General features: G+C 37.3%; 1 pseudogene; it reads left to right on the top strand.

Annotated features, from left to right (window-relative positions):
* The first annotated feature begins 1575 nt into the window (after positions 1-1575).
* LOC114463829 (monocarboxylate transporter 2-like) lies at positions 1576-19442 on the top strand (annotated as a pseudogene).
* The last annotated feature ends 2228 nt before the right edge of the window (positions 19443-21670 follow it).

Consider the following 21670-nt stretch of genomic DNA (forward strand, 5'->3'; position numbering starts at 1 on the left):
ACATGATTTTCAATGGCTTTCAATATTCTAAGACCTTTGACATGTTCACATACAGAAGTATGCAAGAAAGATTGTTATAATGTGCTGTATTAAGAAGAATTGCAGTACCAGAGTTAAATGTATACTCGGAGTGATTCTGTATGTCACATGCCAACTAAAGGTCAGGGGGCCAATTCAGGCCTTGTAGAGCATCCAAATCGGCCTGCAGGAGAAAGTAAAAAATGACTGAGAAAGCCTTAGCCTAATCGCTGAGTGAATTACCAAATAATGTTGTAGACTGAATCTCAGTTCTTCCAAATTCTATGAGAATCAACAATATAAACAAGGGCTTGCTATTTTCCCACGCTTCTTTCACAAATTGTCCCAAGAACTCTCAATTTTTGCAAAAATATCAAAAGCAATCCCATAATTAATTTTACACGAAACCTGGTATTTCTGAAGTGTCCTGCAGAAACAGATTCATTGCTTTAATATTGCTGGTGCCTTATACGCATTATTAGTGCAAACTGCGGCAAAATTAATTAATTTCAATTTTTCCACCCAAAGTCAGTGTCCGACATGAGCTCAAACTGCTCCATAATTGACCCCTGAACTAAACGGATTTTGACCTCCAGCCTTACGTGTCTGATCTAAATGAAGCAGCTCCAGTTGTCCCACACGTCTAGAGTTTTTCAGCCTGGTTCTTATGGATTTCTTTGTCCATCTCCAACCAGAGGTTATGCAACAAGGCCAATGTATATTGACATGAATATGTACAAAGTGCAGGTAGAAACTATAGCGGATAAAGATTTAGCATTTTCTGCTTTTGTAAGAAAAAAAAAAACAATAAAGGGAGAAGTACAACACCTGTATGGTCAGTTTTTCTTTCTGTATCACTAGTTATGATAGTAAAGCTTTGTTGTTTTTGTTTTTTACTAGTAATGTATTTAAGTCTACTAGTACTAGTAACACAAGATTGTCGACTCGTAGATGATTTTTGCTTTCTTATTAAGGTATACTTGTGCACTATAGTGCACCACAAACCTTTACTAGTAAAACTTATTTTGTCTACTAGTAGTACTAGTAAAGCCAAAATATCCACTACAGTTAGCAGACCTCATGTAAATTAGGTAGGAGGGATTACAACCAAATCCAGCTCCCTGATTGGTTGGAATACCTTCGAATCGAAAACCAAGTCTGAATATATATGACGCTTACTAGTGACACTATATATATATATATATATATATATATATATTTTATTTGTGACCCAAATAATTGCATTTGAACACTTTTTCTATCTATCTATCTATCTATCTATCTATCTATCTATCTATCTATCTATATATGGACTAAATACAAAAACGATGACTTAATAAAATTATATATATATATTTGAGACCCAAATAATTGCATTTGAACACTTATATACATATCATTTTTTGAAGTTATCGTTTTTGTATTTAGTCCATATTATGGGTAGTACAATTTGGAAAGTGTTAGCCTATAGTATTCTTTCATTTGGTTCCATGAGTGAATAAAAGTCCCCCCCTTCCCCCCTCCTTACGCCCATGTGTTCAACACGTGACCCGCGTTGAACTCAAAGCCCATTCGGACTCCGTAAAGTGAGGAGTGATCGATGAGAGTGTAGAACCTGTTGAAGAGGAGACCAGTAGAAGGTAAGGTGGTCATACTGGGAACCAGTGAAGCTGCTTCTGTCTGTTCTCTGCCCTCCACGTGGCTTTAGCTCGTGGAGGGTCTGTTCCTGTGTCTGTCTGTCTGTCTGTCTGTCTGTGTCACTGACTCACTGCTGTCTGGTGTTATGTGTATAATATATACCTGTGTGTGTTGTCTGATACTAAAGTTCTCACGTTACGTCGCTTCCACAGCGCGTTAGTAACTATTTCCGTGTGCGAGACGCACAATCACGTTCTAACAGAGAAGCGTCAACATAAGGTGCGCGGCCCAAATCTGCGGTCCATCGGGTGACTTTTTCGGTTTATTTTTTTAAATGATTATTTTATATTCGTCTTCTGTGTTTTGTTGTTGTTGTTTTTTTTTTTTCCCAATAAGCTGTGTATTTAAAGCTAAGGTAGGCTATTTTTTTTTGGTTGAAAGTGTCTTTATTTTTAAATCAAAGTTAAAGGCACTTTTTTTCTCTACTGCGTATGATTGAGAGAGATTTTTGTCATGATGATTTTAATTGATTTTACTGATGATTTTAATTGATTTTAAACAATTGAATGTTTTATCATGTAAAGCACATTGAGTTGCCTTGTGTATGAAATGGGCTTTACAAATAAATTTGCCTTGCCTTGCCTTTATGTCCTGACAGAAATTAAGGTCTTATGTGCTCTGAAAAAGGAATGAAGAAAATCTGTAAAAACTTCGACCATGGAAAAAAAGGAAACGTTTTTTATTTTCAAACCAATCACGTCTCCCTGCTCGTTGTCGACCCCTCACATGCACGAGTTCACAATGAAAGCGCGTCACTGCTGACAGAGTTAAAACAGAGTTTTAGGTCACGTTTTTTTTAACATATATAATGATAAAATGTATTGTTTACTTACTGCTGAATGAGACATGAGACAACAACATTTCTACAATAAAAGTGATGAGCTGAGCTCCTCTTCTGCAGCAGCTGAGTGTATGCATGTGAGTGAGACGGAGCACGGGGGGGATGGGGTAAAGGCGGAGCCATTGAGGAAGCTACACTCAAAATCATGCTAGCTTTGATAAATGCCTACCCTACCTTTAATATTGTTATAATATCGGCTCTAATTCTGTGTATTTATATTGTCGTTTTTTTTTGTGTTGTCATTTTTATGTTATTGGAGTCAGTTTTGCTCTTGTATATTTTTTTTGTTATTGTTTTAGTGGTCTTTTGTGTTTTTGGAGTAATTTTCTATCTTTTGTTGACATTATTTATTTTTTTTGGTATATATTGCATGTTTATGAGATTAGACTGGGGTCCGCAATTAAGTTTCCCATGTCTGAGCTAAATTAACAAAAAGAGCAGACATTAACAACAAGAATGTTGAGATCGAAAATGATTATTCCTTCACAAATATTTGTCATAATGCATTACAAACTGATGATGCATCATGTTATTTAAAAAATACATAATTAAAATCCCTAATGCAGTCATTACAAAAAATGCCCCACGCACTTTGGTCTCAAAAAATTCCGAAATTCCTCTCACTAAATTGGCCATAACTCAACAAGTATTCATCTGATCAACCTAAAATGTACATGTGCCAATTTAATTATTAAATAATTGTTAAAACATTCAGAATAGTTTTAGACCGAAGTGTGTGGGATATCCTGGAAATTTCATGCTGAAAACAAATGTAATATCAAATGCAAACACAGCTTTAAATCTTCATCCTTTTGCCAGTTCTTGTTTCACAATTGACCAAAATTCACTCGATAACTTACCGGTACCTGCATGTAAAGGTTTTCTCTTATTTTTGACATTTTACTCCTCTTTGCTCTTCTTTTTGTTGCCGTTTTGTGTGTTTATGGTTGTTGTTTTTCTGACACCTGATTACTGTTCCGTTCATCCATCATAGGATCATGTCCCCTGCTCTAGCTGAGGTGCAGAACTCTAAGCCCCCGGATGGCGGTTGGGGTTGGATGGTTGTGGTTGGGGCCCATATCTCCATCGGATTTGCTTACTCCACACCAAAAGCTCTGTCCATTTTCTTCAAGGACATCCAGGCGGATTTGGGTGCGAGCTCCAGTGAAATAGCATGGCTGTCTTCCATCATGCTGGCTGTGATGTATGCAGGCGGTGAGTTGATTCAAATTAATTCAACTTTATTTATTAGTGCGCGAATTACAACAAAGTCATCTCAAAATAGTCCATAGTAAGAAAGAAAAAACCCAACAAGATCCACATGAACAAGCATTTAGCATTTTATAGGAAGAAATCTCCAGAGGTGGCAGCCATCTGCTTCGACTGGTTGGGGTTAGTGAACAGAAGGATAGAAGGATAGTCCATCCAAGTGTCCCAGACAAGTTGAGTCGTGAACCAATGATCAGTCCATCCGAGTGTCCCTGACTAGTTGCAGGGCTCTACACTAACTTTTCCAGTGGTAGCACTGGTGCAACCAACTTTTTCAGTTGGGTACAGCATAGCCCCGCATGCCTGATAAATAGTTGACTTAACTGGCGTACCGTAGTTTTTGTATGAAGTTTAAGATTGACAATGACTTGAGATATTTGCAAACTGTTTTCATGTTTTAGTGACAATATTACGCTTTTCTGCTACAAGCAGTGGCTGAAATAACAGGCACACTTAAAACCTAACAAAGTTTCGTCACTTAACCGGGCCGCTTTCCACTCCGGCATGCCTACGTCTCAGGTGCTGTATCATTGTGGTCGTATTCCCATGCCGTACCAGGTCCGACTTGCAAATGTTGTAATTTACCTGTGTCTTTTTATCGTTTAACGTAAAGTGCTCCCACACTTTCGACACTTTGTTTTTATTTTTTTTCTCTGCTTCCGCCATCGTCCCGTGCTCTTCTTCTCCTCTCCTTCTCTTGCTCCGCGCCCTCTCCATGACCGTGTTGTCACAGTTCCGCGACATCGACGTGCAACACGACGAATTGATGATGCAATTTGTTGTTGATGCATTTGATAATCGATTATTGATTACATCGATTCGTTGTTGCAGCATTACATGTGACACATTTCCATGGGATTTTCCATTTAAACTAATGGCTGAGATTCCAATGCTGTGGCTAATGGACATGTTAAGGTCTAACCACGTAATCTTGTGTGATTTCAGCGTAACATCCTGTTTTCAAAAGTCATCTGAAGCAAATAAAATGTCAAATTAATAACGGGTTGACTCTATTAACCCTGTTTAGCATGTTTGGTATGATTTCAGGAAGTTTAATAGCCAGTAAAGTCATCTAAACAGGGACAGATGATTAAAAGGAAACAGAAAGAGTGTAAAGTGACGCAAAAATGGGTAAAGCCTGAAACGGAATTTTTGAAATTTTGGAACGTATAATCAGAGCTTCTACAAATTGTGCAAAAACCAAGCGCGTCCTTTATTTTCACAGTGTTTGCTGAATGAGAATTTTGGGCACATGACAATGACTTCTGCCAATGTGTCAGTTGTAGAATCTTTTTAAAAAAAAAAACAACAAAAAAGCAGCAGCTGTGCTTGGTTCTACAGTCACGTGTTGTGAAGCAGCAGATAACTGTGAAATTGACTTCACATGAGTATTAATCTGCCTAACAAGATGAACGCCACTCACAAGCATTACTCACATGACTTGAGTTTAGATATTTAGACTATAGTGTCTCCACTTATCATGTCCTATTTTCCTCTGGAGATGTTTGGACCGTTGGATGACATGAAAAAAAGACCAAATCAAGACTTGTGGAGCTTTTTCATGAGTAATTCAACACCCACTTTAAAAAGTTAGAGATCTGTAGGTCATAGAGTGTAACTGCACACAACTCTATCTATGATGCCTAACCCGTGAAATATTCCTCTTCTCTGCTGCTTTATTATGTTGTCCTTGGCAAGGCCTCACCAATGTCACCTAGTGGGGGTAAGAGACAGGGGGAATATATCAGAGACAGGTTCAACGTGTTGGCGTCCAACATCAGAGCCTCATGGGATGGACATCACAGCCTTTTCAGAAAACCTCTGACTCAAGGAGTCAGAATGATAAACTTATAATGGAAATGGAAACGGTGGCAGTGCAAGAGAAGCCCTGTAGTGACACAGAAAAATGATCCGTCTTTGACCCCTGCCGTTACCTGTAAACTGCATAAACAGGAGGAGGGATGCTATGACTACTTGTAAAGGGAAAACAGTGGAGGTATTTGTGCCCATAGGTAACATGTCGTTCAAGTCATGAGATTCAAATGTTAAAAGCTGCTGGGACGATAACTAACATTTTTTAAACTGTATCTGTATTTCATCTAAAAGTTGTTCTCATCCACTCCTAATCCCAGTGTTACAGAAGGGGATTAGGGCCAATTGTGATGGAGAAAATTATTTTGGGCAAATCAAGAATAAGAGTAAAGAAAAATTTTGAGAATAAAGTTGAAAATTAACTCAAAATATAATATTGTGACAAAGTCGAAGACTTGCTAATAAAGACTAATCCCTAAGTTCCCAAAGTGGGGTACGGTTACCTCCAGGAGTACACAAATTGTCATGGGGGTATGTGCATAAGAATTAAATACAGCGTGACAACAATAATTGTAAAGTTGTGCATGCTAAAATAAACAGAAACTTTTATTCATTGAGCAAAAGAGCATGTTTAAAAAACATGTTAATTTGTTACTTTTAACCAGATTTAGAGCAATTTTTGATTTTTTTTTTCTCGTAAAAATACAATGTCAGGTTGAATCTAAATGTTAAATATGAAATCTAAATGTTAAATCTAAATGTTAAATCTTAATGTTAAATCTAAATAGTAATAAAACCCTATTGTTTTAAAGCTGGTCAAAAGTAACATAAAAAAAACAGTTTTTTTAAAACGTGATGTGTTGCTAAACGTCGCTGTTTATTTTAGCATGTGCAACTTTACAATCAGCGCCCCATATTAATGCCAATAGGCTAATTAAATATTTATTTATTTTTTTTAATACATTGATTTATTTTATTGCTTAATTGTGACCATCACCAGCCCTCCCTAAGGAAGGGTAAGAAATCTTTTATTATAGGGAGGATATAAAAAGGGAGAGCAGTGTTACACCTAAGTGGAGGGGGAAGGGGAGGGGAAAGGGAGCAGGGAGGAGAGACTCAAGGCAGGAAATAGAAAAGGTGGGGAAGAATAAACTGTTCATCGTATACCAGCATATGTGCAAAAAAAAAAAAAACCGCTACTGCAAGCCATTTGCATTTAAAGAGACCGCACCAAAACGAGTTGATCTCAGAAGCACATCAGAAAAGGCGTAGAAAAGGGGCCTGTGGAGCTATAATAATGAGGAATTCAGACCAAGCATTGCAGTTCCGCTTTATATAGACCACAAACTGTATGATTTATATGTAAAAAAGGAAGGATTTAAAAGCATGATATGTCTCCTTTAAGGTTCGTTCTTGATATTCTTGGAACGATTTGAGAAAAGTCAATGAAAAAGAGCTGATGACGGCTTTCCTGCAGTTAACTAGTGATGCAATGTGACTCTTAAAGGCAAAGTTAAAAATAAAAAGGTGACTGAATTTAAAAGACTACTTAATTGCTGATTGATCACCAGGTGTCACGTTTTATAATATCAGGGATAATTATAATGACCCTACGCTGTCGATGTGTAGTTGTAGGATGTCATTTTGCCCTTGGTGTAGATCTATATATGTTAGAGCTCTGAACATAGACCGTGAAAATGACCTGCTTGTGTTTGTCCTTTTTGTTTCAGGACCAGTGAGCAGTGCATTGGTCAGTCGCTTTGGAAGTCGACCAATAGTTATTACAGGAGGATTGATGTGTGGCGTCGCCATGGTAACGGCATCCTTTGGGAAGCTCTATCGTTTACCTATATTTCTGCATCGGCATCATGGGAGGTACAGTTCACTTCATTTTGTCACTTTATTATCAAATATTAATACATAGTTACAAGAATTGCATACATAGAGGGACAAATTATGTTTTAGCAAATTCTTATTTAATCCCATCCCTTCTCCCAACACAAACCAAATATTTTTTTTTATCTCTCAAGGTATATACCCCCAATAACAGAATTATATTGCATTCAAATAAGAAATAGTATAAAAAAAACAAGACTATAATGACAACATTAAAATTTACAGTAATAATAGACAAAAATTGTAGATTTTAATCTATTAATAAATAGTACCATCATAAAGTGATCATGTTAGTCATTCAAATTCAAAACCATTTTTATGTTCCTTTACAGTACTTTCTATGTATGTTTAAAAATTAACATAATTTAGATTTAAATTTTTTTGTTTTTCAAAAATATTTTATTTTATCTTCAAATAACTTTCTTTTTCTTTTTTCTATTTTCTATTGAATTTTTTAATTTATTATTATTATAAATTGGTCCTTTCCTTGTTCGTAAACACTTTTATGATATGGGCGAAGCTTATTAGCCTGAGGTAAAGTTTTGTTTTAACTCTTAACTTTTTCCGTTGCACCTACCGTTTAAAGGATGAATAGTTCTCCTTATTGCAAGCTAGGGATGTAACGATTAATCACAAGGCAGTTAAAAATTGATTCATAGGTATCACGATTAACATCGATACTTTGAAAATTGAATCCCAGTACTTTTTTAAACAGCAGATATTTATCCCTTCTCTTGTCCAGCAGTTTACCGGCGAGCGGAATCTGCTACTATTTTCTTTCTGGCCGCATTCTACTCTTACATATTAATGTTACATGTTAATAAATGATTCCTTACCCCTTTAGCACCAAAAGAATATTTGTAATATTACATCCCGATCAGGGAGTAGTGATATTGAGGGTTGGGGGCGGAGGAAAGGATTGCGTCCAGCCGTAGGTGCGTGCAGCCGTATGCGCTCGCAGCCGTAGGCACATCGCTCGCCCTTCCTTGCTGCCAGTACGTGGGAGGGTGGGTGGACCGGGGGCCAAAGAAGGCGTTGAGTCGTGATCCCGTTTGCTTCATCTCACTGCAGTTCAGTCCATCGTTTGATGACGTGAAACGACCATTGATAGTTCTGATTCAGAAACATTGTTCCCAGGTGGTGGTGTTGAGGGAAGAGGAGGAGGGGCACGGAGTGTTTATTCTGCACAAACATCCTGGAGAATAGAGAGATAAACCAGCCTTGAACGGCTGGCTGTCTAGAGGGAGTTTATGTAGATAACAATAGTTTTCGGCCAGGCTAAGTACAATTTCTGTCAGCCTTGAAGTCCAGGTCTCGGTAAAGTATATACAATATGGTGGACCTTTAACTTTCAAGCTGAGCTGTCAACTTCTCCAAGTTAGATTCCATCCCGTGTAGATCTTCAGAAGTTGCATTCTGCTTACATTTGAGTTAATTTATCGCATCAGTCTGAGTGTTAGGATCCCTGCACAATCGCTCAATATAGACTGACAGCCTTCCCAAAACAGCTGCCAACATCATGCAAACTTTGCGATAGATCAGAAAACTGCCAGCTCCAATCAGCAGAATAACTGCTATCATAATTTCAATTATGTAGACGTCTGACACGTCTTCAACGGAAAGGATAGACAGGCACACAATCCTCCACTTATCCCATGAGTCCATCGTGTATCCGGCAGCAAATGTTCCATCAGGACAGGCAGGCTCTCCTCTGCCCATTCTTTTTGTTGAAAAAATTTGGTCGATTGCATTGAGAGACCAGCTGATCAATTTCATAATTTCAGTTTTGGATAGAGATGTAGAGAGGCTCCTCTTAGATTCTGACAGAAGACTGTACAAAACATCCCACAGTGATGGTGGATTGGAACCAGTGACCCTCCAGTTACAAGCCCACCTCCTCAACCATTAGGCCACCACTGTAACTATTCAGTGAGCTTTAATGACCATGAGCGTTCTTTAATTCATGAACGCTGACATAAATTGACTTTAAAACAATGAATGCAATGGGATTTATCTTCTTTTACCATCCTCTGGCAATATTCGTGCATTTCCTAACTGTCCTACTGTTAATCAAGGCCCTTGACATGTGGCATTGCAGCCCAGCTCCTGAGGTGTAGTTGGGGAACCAAAGGGACCTGGGCAAGTAATTAAGACATTACTCGTCCCAGAGTGCATGTGTTTCTACTGCGTTGTTGTACTCTCCCGTAGGCTTCAGATCATAGTTGCATCATGGGGCTCACTGCCATTCCTATGAGGCTCATTACTCCTGTCAAGGATTAATAGGCTCAGAACAGCAGCTGGGTCACATCTGGGACTGAGGACATGTGTAGGGCCACCCTCTGTCCCTGTCACCTGGCTCAAAGAACGTTTATTACAAGTGTGCACTTATGGACAGGGTGCACATAACTGGTGCCTATTCAGTTCTTGTGTTTCTTTTCCAGGCAAGCAGGACAGTGAGTTGCTTGACGCCATTTTGTCCTAGTTTGTTCCCGGTATTCCCCGTGATATCACCTCACTCCACGAACATCCAATTTCGGCCACATTTTAGTATTTCTGTGTAGGACCCAAAATAAACATTCTCCATTGTCTTTCTGCAACTTTCAGTCAGTGAAAACATCAGAAATGCATTAGTAAGTCACTTTGGTAGAGTTTTTAGGGCCAAACACAATAAATTACGGTAAGAATGAAGTAAAAAACACTTTTATTCATCCATCTATAAGACTCCACTTCCCACAATGCAAATTTTTGCGACAGCGGAAATTTCAACCTTCTACAAATTATCTTCGATTGTTATTGATTGTCTTTATCTGTTCAAAAATTATAATCTCCAGCAGCTTTATACTATTATTGTATCTAATGCATTAATTTATGATTCAGAATCCTTTAGATTTATTAGGGGAACAAAAACCTATGACTTTCTTTGTGCCTTTTTAAGCAGTATTAGACTACAAAAATATAGATTATTGCTGAGTTTCCCTGGTAATCCAGAGATGAAGATTAGGTAAAATAAAAAAAGACTAGAAACTACACTTATTGGTTAATCGTTGATCCAAAAAAATCCTTGTTCAGATGTAGGGAGTTGATGGAGTTCATTTATTAATTGATAAAATCCATCATGATGTTAAAACTAAAAAAAGTTTGATTTTTATAGGCAAGAGAAGGAAGATTTATTTGTATACTAAAATGTCATTCTGAAGACAACCCAATTTACTACAGTATTCAAAATCAATAGCTGGGATTGGTTCAAAAGTTTCCAGGCCCAATTATGTAAATTTGGGGGTATTGATGATGTGATATGTGATAAGATGTTGAGTGGGGTAATGTTTAGTTAGAACTTCTTTGGAGCAGCCTAAAAAATGAATGAAAAAAAACTCAGAATGGAAAAAGATAGTAAAATGTTAAAATATGATGGGTACAGAGATCATGATTTTCTGATCATTTTGATGTCAAACATGACATGGTGCTTGAGAAACATTCTTGACAGATAATAAGTTTCTCTTTAAGATTACCGTAATATACTTGCCATTTAATGTAATCTACATCATTGGGAGTCTGATTTATGTGTAGAATTTTGCGATTAAACAGGGAAGTAACACATTGCATGAGAAATATATAACTTTATGTACAGTTGAAGCATCTTTCTTTTGCTCCACGTTGGGTCAGTCAGAGTTGGTGCCTTTGCAGGAGCCAAAAGTCTTTTTGATGTAGGTTTGGGTGTTGGTCAGAGATGTTGTCTTTAATTCCTTTGAATTAAAGATAAGCTTGGGAGAGGGGCGAGTGCCTTTGATATGTTCAGTGTTCTTTGAGGGGATTCCTTTCGTCTCTGGGAAAGAGAAGTATTTCAACAGGCTGGGATGTCTCTCAGTCTAGGTGAAGAAATGGAAAAATGTGGTTTGTCATTGAAAATTATTAGGAAGAGGTTTGGTCCACCAAATCTAGTACTAAAATGATTTTTCTCTGGGAAGCTGAATAAAGATGAATCTTCAGCAAATTTTAATAGTGTGGCAACATGTTTGGATTATTCTTCTTACTGTGTTTAAATTTCCCTTTTTTTTTTTTTTCACAGGTTGTGGACTCTGCTTAAACCTGAATGCATCTCTTACTATCATCAGTAAATATTTCCTCACCAAGCGTCCTTTGGCCAACGGACTCGCCATGGCTGGGAGTCCAGTGTTTCTTTGCTTTCTGGCTCCACTCAGCCAATATCTGTTAAGTAATTATGGCTGGAGGGGAAGTCTGCTTATCCTTGCGGGATGATGTTAAATTGTTGTGTTGCTGGGCCCTGATGAGGCCGGTCGGTTTCCCTTTGTAAGCCGCCCAGTCAGGTGGACAAAAAAGGAGAAAATAACACTAGGATAAAACAAAGTTGTTTGAAGAACATTAAGAAGTTTTTGATTTCTCGTTCCTGAAGGATCGAGGCTTCATCATTTTATCTCATTGGAAACGTGATGTATATATTTGGTGCTTATGCCCCCATTGTGTTCCTGTCAGCCTATGCTATCCACCAAGGTGTGGACAAGTACTCCGCAGCCTATCTGCTTTCCATCATGGGCTTTGTGGACATGTTTGTTCGACCTGGTACCGGCCTGGTGGCCAACAGCAAGTGGATCCGACCCCGAATTCAATACTTCTTCAGCTTTGCAATGGTTTTCAACGGAGCTGTTCACCTGATGTGCCCCATGATGAAGAGCTACCCCCGCCCTGGTGGCCTACGCCGTGCTCTTCGGTGTGGGTTCGGCAATGGTGTTTGCCTTAATATTTGAATGCCTCATGGATTTGATGGGAAACCAACGCTTCCCCAGTGCTGTCGGACTGGTCACCATCATTGAGTGCTTCCCGATGATGTTAGGACCCCCAACTGCAGGTAACACAACCTGATCGTACACCAATCATTCTCACATGAAGCACAAACAAACAACTGAACCCAATACTAGCCTTTCAGGGCTGATAAACAGCGCTTACACAATCGCTTTATTTGAATAGCGCTCAGTGTCTGTCACTCTGTCTTACACAGTATTAAGTGTTTACACTGCCTATTTCTGCCTAAGTCAGAGATCATTTGAAATGAAAAACAATCATTGCTCACCTTTTAAAATGCAAATTATCTAAGCTGTTTGTTCTCATTGTATTTTATGTGACAGGCTTCCTAAAAAGTTACATTATGAGTTACTGTCAAAAACAAACCAGCAAACATTAAGTTTGGCTTATGTGAGCTACAATCTTTTCAGTTTATTTTTGGCTTATTAAACACTTGCATATTCTTTTTTTAAAACCACAAACAAAAATATGACGCATCTGATCAGCTGTCATATTTGCTCAGCGCGGGTGTCTAGTGTTAATAAGTAAAAAATCAGTCTGTGTTAAGGGTATAAGAAAATATTGATTTGGCAATGTATTGTGATATTTCACTGTGCAATTATTGTATTGATAAAAAAAAAATGTCCAAAGGGATTTTTTTTTATTCATGTTTTTTAACAAAAAAAAAACATTTAAATGCGCTAACATATGCATAGCACGTAAACTCCCGGTAACTCGGTGTCAGTGAACCACATCAGACCTTGTTAAACTACCCTCACTTCTCAATAGGACTGCACGATTAAATTATAATCATTAAACAAAATGTCAAAAATAAAAATGTAATTTAAAATAATGAGTAAGATACAATTAAAAGGTAGATATAAGTTGTACTGACATGGATTATTCTGCCTGCTCCTTTTTAATTATTTATATGTCCTATAAAAATGTATGAGAGCAGCATTAATGTCACCCATTTTCACCTCAGGGATCAATAGTTGGCTGAATCTGAGCAGGTTTATTGATTAAGTTTTGATCAACTTAATTTAAATGACCCTAATTCAAATTATCCTGATGACATCATTCCAGACCGTAATGATTAAACAAAAATAACTGGACGCAAGGATGCATCAGTTATTTCACCACTAGGGGCCAGAATATTTTACAGTATCAGAAGTTTTTATTAACTTACAGTGTCTGAGACTCTACAATCTCTGGCATCGATGGTCTCGTCCACGACAACAGAACTCACTCTGAGTAGGTAAAGCTGACTCATGTTTTCACCGAGCACCGCTGCCCTTGACGAGAAAGGGACGGAGCTTCACACACAGGCACAGCAAAGTTAAGCGGGCACTGGTCGGCTCTGTATTTAGGAGTAAGTGATGATTTGGGTAGTTTTTTTGGCAGTTTCGATGGTGGTTTAGGCGGTGTTTGAAGCAGCCAGGACGGTAGGGGGGAGGGCAGTGCATCTACTGAGTGGTCCCTACTAGGAACATTTCCGCATAAAGAAACGCCCTTTTTCCTCAAGGTGTCACCATTCTGTCCATTTCCACATTCAACAGTAGATTCCGTTTTCATTGGTCGATTCCTTCCGCAATTCCGTTAACGGGGATTTTATAGACCCCTTAATGGCCTACTGGAGGCCAAAACAGGAAATGCCGCTGGCTAAAGCATAAATACAGTATATAAACACCAGATGACGCAAGCGGGATTCGCCAACGTATCTCAGCGGCGGCCATCTCACCTCCGACAGCGCACATTCTGACATGCTCTACAGTATCTGTTTGAGAGTGATCAGCTTTAACAAAAATACCTAACTCGATGAAATATGGACGGATTTACAAACGGTTTGCGTTGTTACAAATTTTATTCTACGTAGGTATGACATAGGATGCTTGTACATGTTGAAATTGCCACTTGCTGTTTAAAAATTGAGCATGTTAGGGTTAGTTGAATAGTACATGCACCATTGACATCGATGTAATGAGCGGGGCCAGCTGTCTGAGGTAAGATGGCCGCCACGTTGCTAAGTCGCTCCCCATTGTCTAACAGCTGGGGAAGTCATCCAGTGTTCATATATATCTATGGTGGTTTGCCTCCAGGCTAAGCCTCGCCCAACATAATACGTCACAATGTTTACAAACAATCAAAGGGTCTATAGAGCCCTAGTAGTTGTTGTTAGCGCACTCACTGAGACTCGCAGCAGCGCATACAAGCTTGTGTCCTGTAACCCTCTCTGATCGGCCAGCAGACCAAGAAGGCGGTTCTCTGCAATTTCTGATTGGTGAACATATATATCACTCAAATGATGTAGACGGAAGAAAAAACCTCAGCATCTGAGATTAGGTTATCACAGTAGTGAAAACCTCAATATTGATGTGTTTTAGGTTAATCGTTCAGCATTACTCCTCAATGCATTTTAGCTTGGAAGTTGATTACACTTTATTTTAATAAAACATACTGATGGTTGCTATTAAAGAATTTAAGAACTTGAGAGAATCAGAATCTGTTGTAGAAGCAAAAGTTAAACTTTTTTGAAAAAATGTAATTTCACAGTTGCATACTTGTTTTTGATATTTGAACTTGAATTACAGTTTGTTACCATTTATTTGTTCTTGCAAGTTTAAAAAAAAATGAAATCAGTTGTATTTCATACCATTTTGTAAAGGTGAAATTTGTCATTTTTATTATATCGCAATGTATATCGTATTGTTTAATATTGGGATATATTGAACCGTGAGATGCAAATCATGAATCGTATCGTGAGATTCATGGCAATGTACGCTAGGCCTGGGCAATCTTATTTGGCAATATAGAAAATTACCACATTGCCTTTATTGATATATTTTGATTTTATAGTTTTTTTGTATTAAAATACTCGTTTTAGGAGTCGCTGCTTGCTCTACTTCTCAGACAGCATGAAAAGCTCAGTTATGAGTGCGTCCTAACTTAGACTTTGTCCCTTAGAGGTGAAAAAGTCAAAAAATGGACACATATTGTGCAGCTATTTGTTAATAAATAATAATAAATGTTCCTGCATGGTAGTTTGCATTAGCAAATTTAACCCAGAATTGTCTTTCTGGTCAGACTTTATTAGGTTGGAAAAATATCGAGATTTATATTGTATATGAATTTTGATCTATACCGTCCAGCCCTAATGCACCCCCCCTAGTCTGTGGCCTACATTTGGATTTTTGTGCCACATCATCGACATGGCACTGTATTGTACAGTATAGGTGATACTATTAGTTTAAGCACATACAAAGTTAACTTTGGATAAAAAAAAAAAAAAATCATGATCAGCATTTTTTAGGTCCATCTTAAGTGACACTGTTTTTATGCTTCACTCAGCATGAGCTTGTATATTGTGCTAAGTAAAGCAGGGTAATGCACTGTAGTGTTAGACTTTGCCTTTGCTTTCAACCTCACTTTTAATGAGGCCAAAAGTTTTAGGCCCTGGAGTTTGTGCGGAGTAACCCTGTTCTATGGAGAACATTTAATGGGGGTAAATAAGCACTTCCTTGCACGTCTAAGATCTTCCTCCAGAGGGCACAATCGTTATTTCTTTCTTATCTGCTTGTTATTGCTCCGCCAAAAACCTTCAGGTCAATCCAATTAGGAGACGGTGAGGTAGGCTTGTGTCATTAGCTTTTGCTTTGGGTATTTTAATGACGTGCAGTTCAAACCCCCGTCATTAAAGTCCTGTACCTGGGCCATAATTAAACTGTGAATACATTAAATAAAAGGTGACAATGCCAGATGGACCTAATTACTGGTGAGCCAATCAAGGGTTGTCTTAATGAGGGTGATGGTCATTGGAGTACAGGCATCAGATGAGTGCCATCAATCAGACAATGCAGCAGGCTTTAGACGATTGAACTGCTGTCTTTGATAGATCTTGATAAGATATCATAGTATAATTGCTTTACTTATAAAGTTGGTCGACAGCCAAAAAGAAGACAAGTGAAGTCAAAATTTGAGGGTGGCCTAAATCTGCTAGAAAGAAAAAGGAGATAGATGAGAGATATAGATAGATATATAGAGATAGAATGAGAGATATAGATATAGAGATAGAGATATAGAGATAGATAGAGATATATATAGAAGATATAGAGAGATATATATAGATATATATATATATATATATATATATATATATATATATATATATATATATATATAGTTAGTCAGTGATGTGCAACTGCCACATGCAGTCCATGGTCTATTTTGTGAAGCCACCAAAGTAAAACTCAGAAAACACACAAAATGACAGAAAAATGCATAAAAGGACAACATAAAAGACTCCAAAAACCCAAAAGGACTACAAAAATGCAAATAATGACTCCAATAACACATCAAATGACAACAAAAACCTTAAAAAGTCCAAAGTTAGAAAAAAATGCTCAAAATGACAGAAAAATATACAAAAAGGACAACAAAATACATGAAATGACAACAAAATGAAAACAATGAGAAAAATATATACAAAATCGGCAACAGTTGGCCAAATGCAGCCCTCGTTCTAATTTTGTGCAACCCCCACACATGCACAGAATGACCCCAAAACACACAAAATGACAGACAAATACATAAAAGGACAACCTAAGTCACTCCAAAAACCCAGAACGACAAAGTTTTACAAAATGATTCTAAAAACACGTAGTTATATAAAGAAAGACAAGGACATAAAAAAACACTAAAATGACTCCAGAAAGACAAACAATATAAAATATGCACAGAATGACTGCAAAAACACACAAAATTATAGAATGTTTTAAAAAAGGACTCCAAAAGGACAACTAAACAAATCAAAAAACCCAAAACAAAATTTCACAAAATGACTCCAAATACACATAAAACGATATAAAGATACAAAAAAGGAAAACAAAAATATACTAAGATGACTCCAAAAACCCAAACAACATAAAACATGCACAGAATGACTCCAAAAACACACTAAATGACAGAAAAAATACACAAAAGGACAACAGAAACACACTAAAATAACTTTGAAAGCCCGAAACTTGAAGAAAAATGCTCATAATGAATCTGAAAATACACAAAATGGCACAAAAGGACAACAAAACACATGCAATGAGAGAAAATATATACAAAATTACACAAAACACACAAAATGACTCAAATCCTTTGGTCTTTCCCATATTATTGTTCAGATTGGTCATTTTTTTAAATGCTGACATGAATGTTGTTATTGAGACTCTTTGGATAAGACGATAATATTGTTGTGGCCTCCACTGTGATAACAGTTGCTCATCTCTGATCATCATCTAATAACCAGAACCTAATAATGAGTACTGTATTTTTCGGACTACAAGGCGCACCGGATTATAAGGCGCACTATCAATGAATGGGTCTGACTGGGCCTATTTTCATACATAAGGTGCACCGGTTTGTTATTATTATTATTATTATATTATTATTTATTATATTATTAAGACACATTAAGCGAAATAAAAGTCAGATAAGTCAAACTTTATTCAATTTATTAACAATAATTCTCAACATTGTTCAGGTTTAACACATAAAATACAGAACAATACACACTTTTTCAGTTCAGTATGTTGAAGCACAGTAGCTAATTTCATACATAAGGCGTACCTGATTATTAGGCGCACTGTCAATTTTTGAGAAAATTAAAGGATTTTGAGTGCGCCTTATAGTCCGAAAAATACGGTACTTAAACCAGCCCAGAACTGTGTCAGATTATTTTCTACTGTTCAATAGAGTTTTTAAATGGTAAAAAGTTGGAGAGTTTATGCAAGAAAGTAGCCTTCCATACATCTAAAGAAAAAGAGAGTTGCAGAAGTCTCTCATTGATCTCTCTGTTTGGAGGAAAGGGGAGGAGGTCTGAGCACGGGGGCTGCAGTCTGATCTTAACCACATTTGTCATTTTTCTGCAGACCAGGCTCTGATATTTATGGCTTGGGGAGAGGGGCCTGTTTTCTGATTCGTTTGGTAGTAGCCGTCCAAATTGCCTTCCCAGAGATGCAGCAGCCAGAAAGGGTGTAATGGCCCGCTGTCATTTTTGAAATGGCTCTTCTCAAATTGGCTCATGCTCGCTCTCACTCTTCCACACACAGAGGCCAAGTCGACGCTTGGTCTCGCACTTCAATTTCAAACGTGTACGGTTGCTGAATCTACTCTAGATCCGATGCTTGGACTGTGGGGTGCTTTTGGCTCACTCCACTCACAGGCAGAGCACGACTCAGCGTTCTTCTGTCCTTGTCTACACAGGGTTACTGGTGGATGTCTTTGGTGACTACAAGTACCTCTTCTTCATGTGTGGCACAGTGATTGTGACTGGTGGGGTCTTCCTCTTCGTCATGAACATCTACAACTACCACATGCTGGACAAAGAGAGGAATGCAGCAGAAAAGGGGCGGAGCCCAAGCGGCACTGAGAACCAAGAACAAGTGAACATGTCTGAGGCAGAGATGGAAGAGCTTCAGCCTAAAGTAGAGGAGGTAGATCAAAGCCCTCAGGTTCAGTGCCTGGAATCTATAGAAACACCAAATCATATCTGACCTCTCTTATCCCTGTGATATTTGGAAATCATGTTACTTAAGTTATATGTTAAAGCTGCCTGTGATGATCCTTAACATTGTTTTTAAACTGTACCTGTATTTTATCCAAAGGTTCTTCTCATCCACGACTGATGCTACTGCCAAAATGACGTTTCTGGTGTTTTTATGGTTTGAAAGTTGTTTACAAAACAATGATGTGACTTTGTAGCTTTCCACTAAAACTTAAAAAAGAAATTTAATGTTTTGTCATATGGTGAATTCACCAATAACAAATCAGTACTAAAATGACATGAAGCAAATAACTGTCTTCTTAAATATTAGAAGTGTAGCTTCGAACTACGCAGTCCAACCTCGTATAATACATTTAGCGTGATGACTGGAGTTTTTTCATATAAAGTTTAGTTTAGAGCATCAGGCCAGAATCAGCTGATCAGCTGCATAATTTACATATCGATGGCACAAGGTTCACAAATGAGTGTGCGTGAGCTCAGACCTGCTGGATGATGCTCAGTAGATCATCTTCAAATGGTGCTGATCGACTGATTAACAGACTGTTGCTGCATTAACACAGATCAATGGCATCAATAGGACGGTTTCTGTCCAAATCTGCCTGTTTTCCATGGTCTGTTAAGAGCAAAGTTACAGGACCTGATTAATTAAATTAGGGGGAAAATATCATTAGGTTTTAAATTTATTTAAAAAAAAAAAAAAAAAATCAATTTTATTTGTTTTTCTACACTATTGAATGTTTATGCAGCAGACAGAAGTCCACCAGCCTCCAATTGAACTTCTTCAAATGTCATTTTGTGTATCTGTGCATTCACGTCTCCATGTTGAACGAGCAAAATGTTCATTAAAATAGAGCGGTTTCAACCACGTCTATACGCACACTGACTATTGGTGCAATGTTAATGAATTCCCCACAGCAGGTGAGCAAACAGCGCCACCAAAGGAATAAGGGATGCACCTGGTTTACCCCCCTTTAGTGAATCCGCCCCATAGTGTTTTTATCTGTGTTAAAAGAAGTGATGGGGATCATCACTGGCAGCTTTAAACATTTTGATAGATTTTTGTTTTTTTTTGTTTTGCCAGAAAAGTGTTTGTGTTTCCTAATTTTTTATTTGTTTGATTTACTTTGAAATACAGTATAGGAAGGTTTTGCAAAAAAAAGAAACAACAACCAAAAAACTGTGAATTTGAACAGCTTTAATATTATCAGATATTACTAATGATGCTGGAAGCATTTATAATGCTTTGCTGATGAAGCAGGGCTGAATTTAAAAAAAAAAATATATATTTTTTTTTACAAAATGCTGCCTGACAATACATTTAAAAAAAAATCAAATAAATAAAATAAAATGCAAGGCAGATAATGTAATGTTTTTAATTAATTAATATTCTTTTTTTCAGCCTTACCAGTACAAATATAAAGAAAAGCTCCGGAATTTGTTTTAGGTTTTATTCAAAAGAACCCTGGCTACAAAGACGTTATGGTTCAATAATATTAATGCTTGTACCAGCTATATAGAAACCATAATAAAATCATGCAACATATCTTAGTATAAAATTGCAAAATCTGTTTTAGAAACCTATTTAATGATAAATTGATGGGGAAGTTCGGGGAAAGTGGGCTGAATTATAGCAAAAATGTTCAAAAAATGTAAAAAAGAAAGAAAGAAAAGATCTGTTTAAATTAATCAATTGTGATTTTCACTTGAGGATCAAACAATTAAACATTATCCTTGGCTTTAGTTATGTATTCAAACATATATTTTTGTCTCAAAATGAAACGATTCAATGAGTCACATGGCGGTCCAGAATGTGGATCTCAGTTTGGACGTGTTTGTCTCTGTATTTTTGTCCTGTGATGGACTTGTATCCTTCTCAGCACGTGTCAAACTAATGGCCCGGGGGCCAAATCCGGCCCTTTGGAGCATCCAATTCGGCCCGTAGGACAATATAAAAACTGCAGAGAAAACATGAATGCACATATCGCATGATTGCAGTCATTGCAGTTGAAAAAACTCAAAATTATTACAAAATCCTTAATTACTTAATATTTCCCTTAATTAAATAGAAATTGGTCACAAAAATTTTTAAGGTGAGGGCTGATATTTGTCACTTATTACTTTGATAATGTCGCTCCATATTTGGCCCCTGAACTAAAATGAGTTTGACACCCCTGCCTCTGTTTAAATGATGGGCTCCAATTCAAAGTGAGCTCAATCAGTATTATGTGGTACGTATGGATGTCTGCCCCCTGCTGGCTTTGTGCTTAGAACTACATGTGAAGCCGACTGCCCCCTATGGGCATTATGACTTATGACTCTAATGCTTTAAAAAATGCTACTGTTTCTTAAAAAAAAAAAAAAAAAATTAAATAAAAATTTGCACTATGACCACAGTGTCTAAACACTCCAAATACATGTAATTATTAGTCAACTCACTGTAATTCTTTTGAGCTATTTTGCTAAATCTTTAAAACATGTTCATGTAATGAATATAATGATCCAACGTGTCCAGTAAAAGTTTTAATCCTTCTTGAAGGATAGTTGTTCAAACTTTAGTTTTCTGATCTACACACAGTCCAGTCACATACCTCTCACTGATCAATAGTACTGCTGAAAGTTTCATTTTTCAGATTTAGTACGGTAATGAACTGAATTTGTTTTGCATTTCATGTTGAAGTAATTATTTTGTCCATTTTAATTGGTGCTATTATTTGTGTTGTTGTTTTTGGTAAGGATGTATGTAGTGCACAGTGACTTCATGCTACATGTATTTTGACAATTAAAAA

The sequence above is a fragment of the Gouania willdenowi genome, chromosome 5, assembly GCF_900634775.1.
Source record: "Gouania willdenowi chromosome 5, fGouWil2.1, whole genome shotgun sequence".
Lineage (NCBI taxonomy): Eukaryota > Metazoa > Chordata > Actinopteri > Blenniiformes > Gobiesocidae > Gouania > Gouania willdenowi.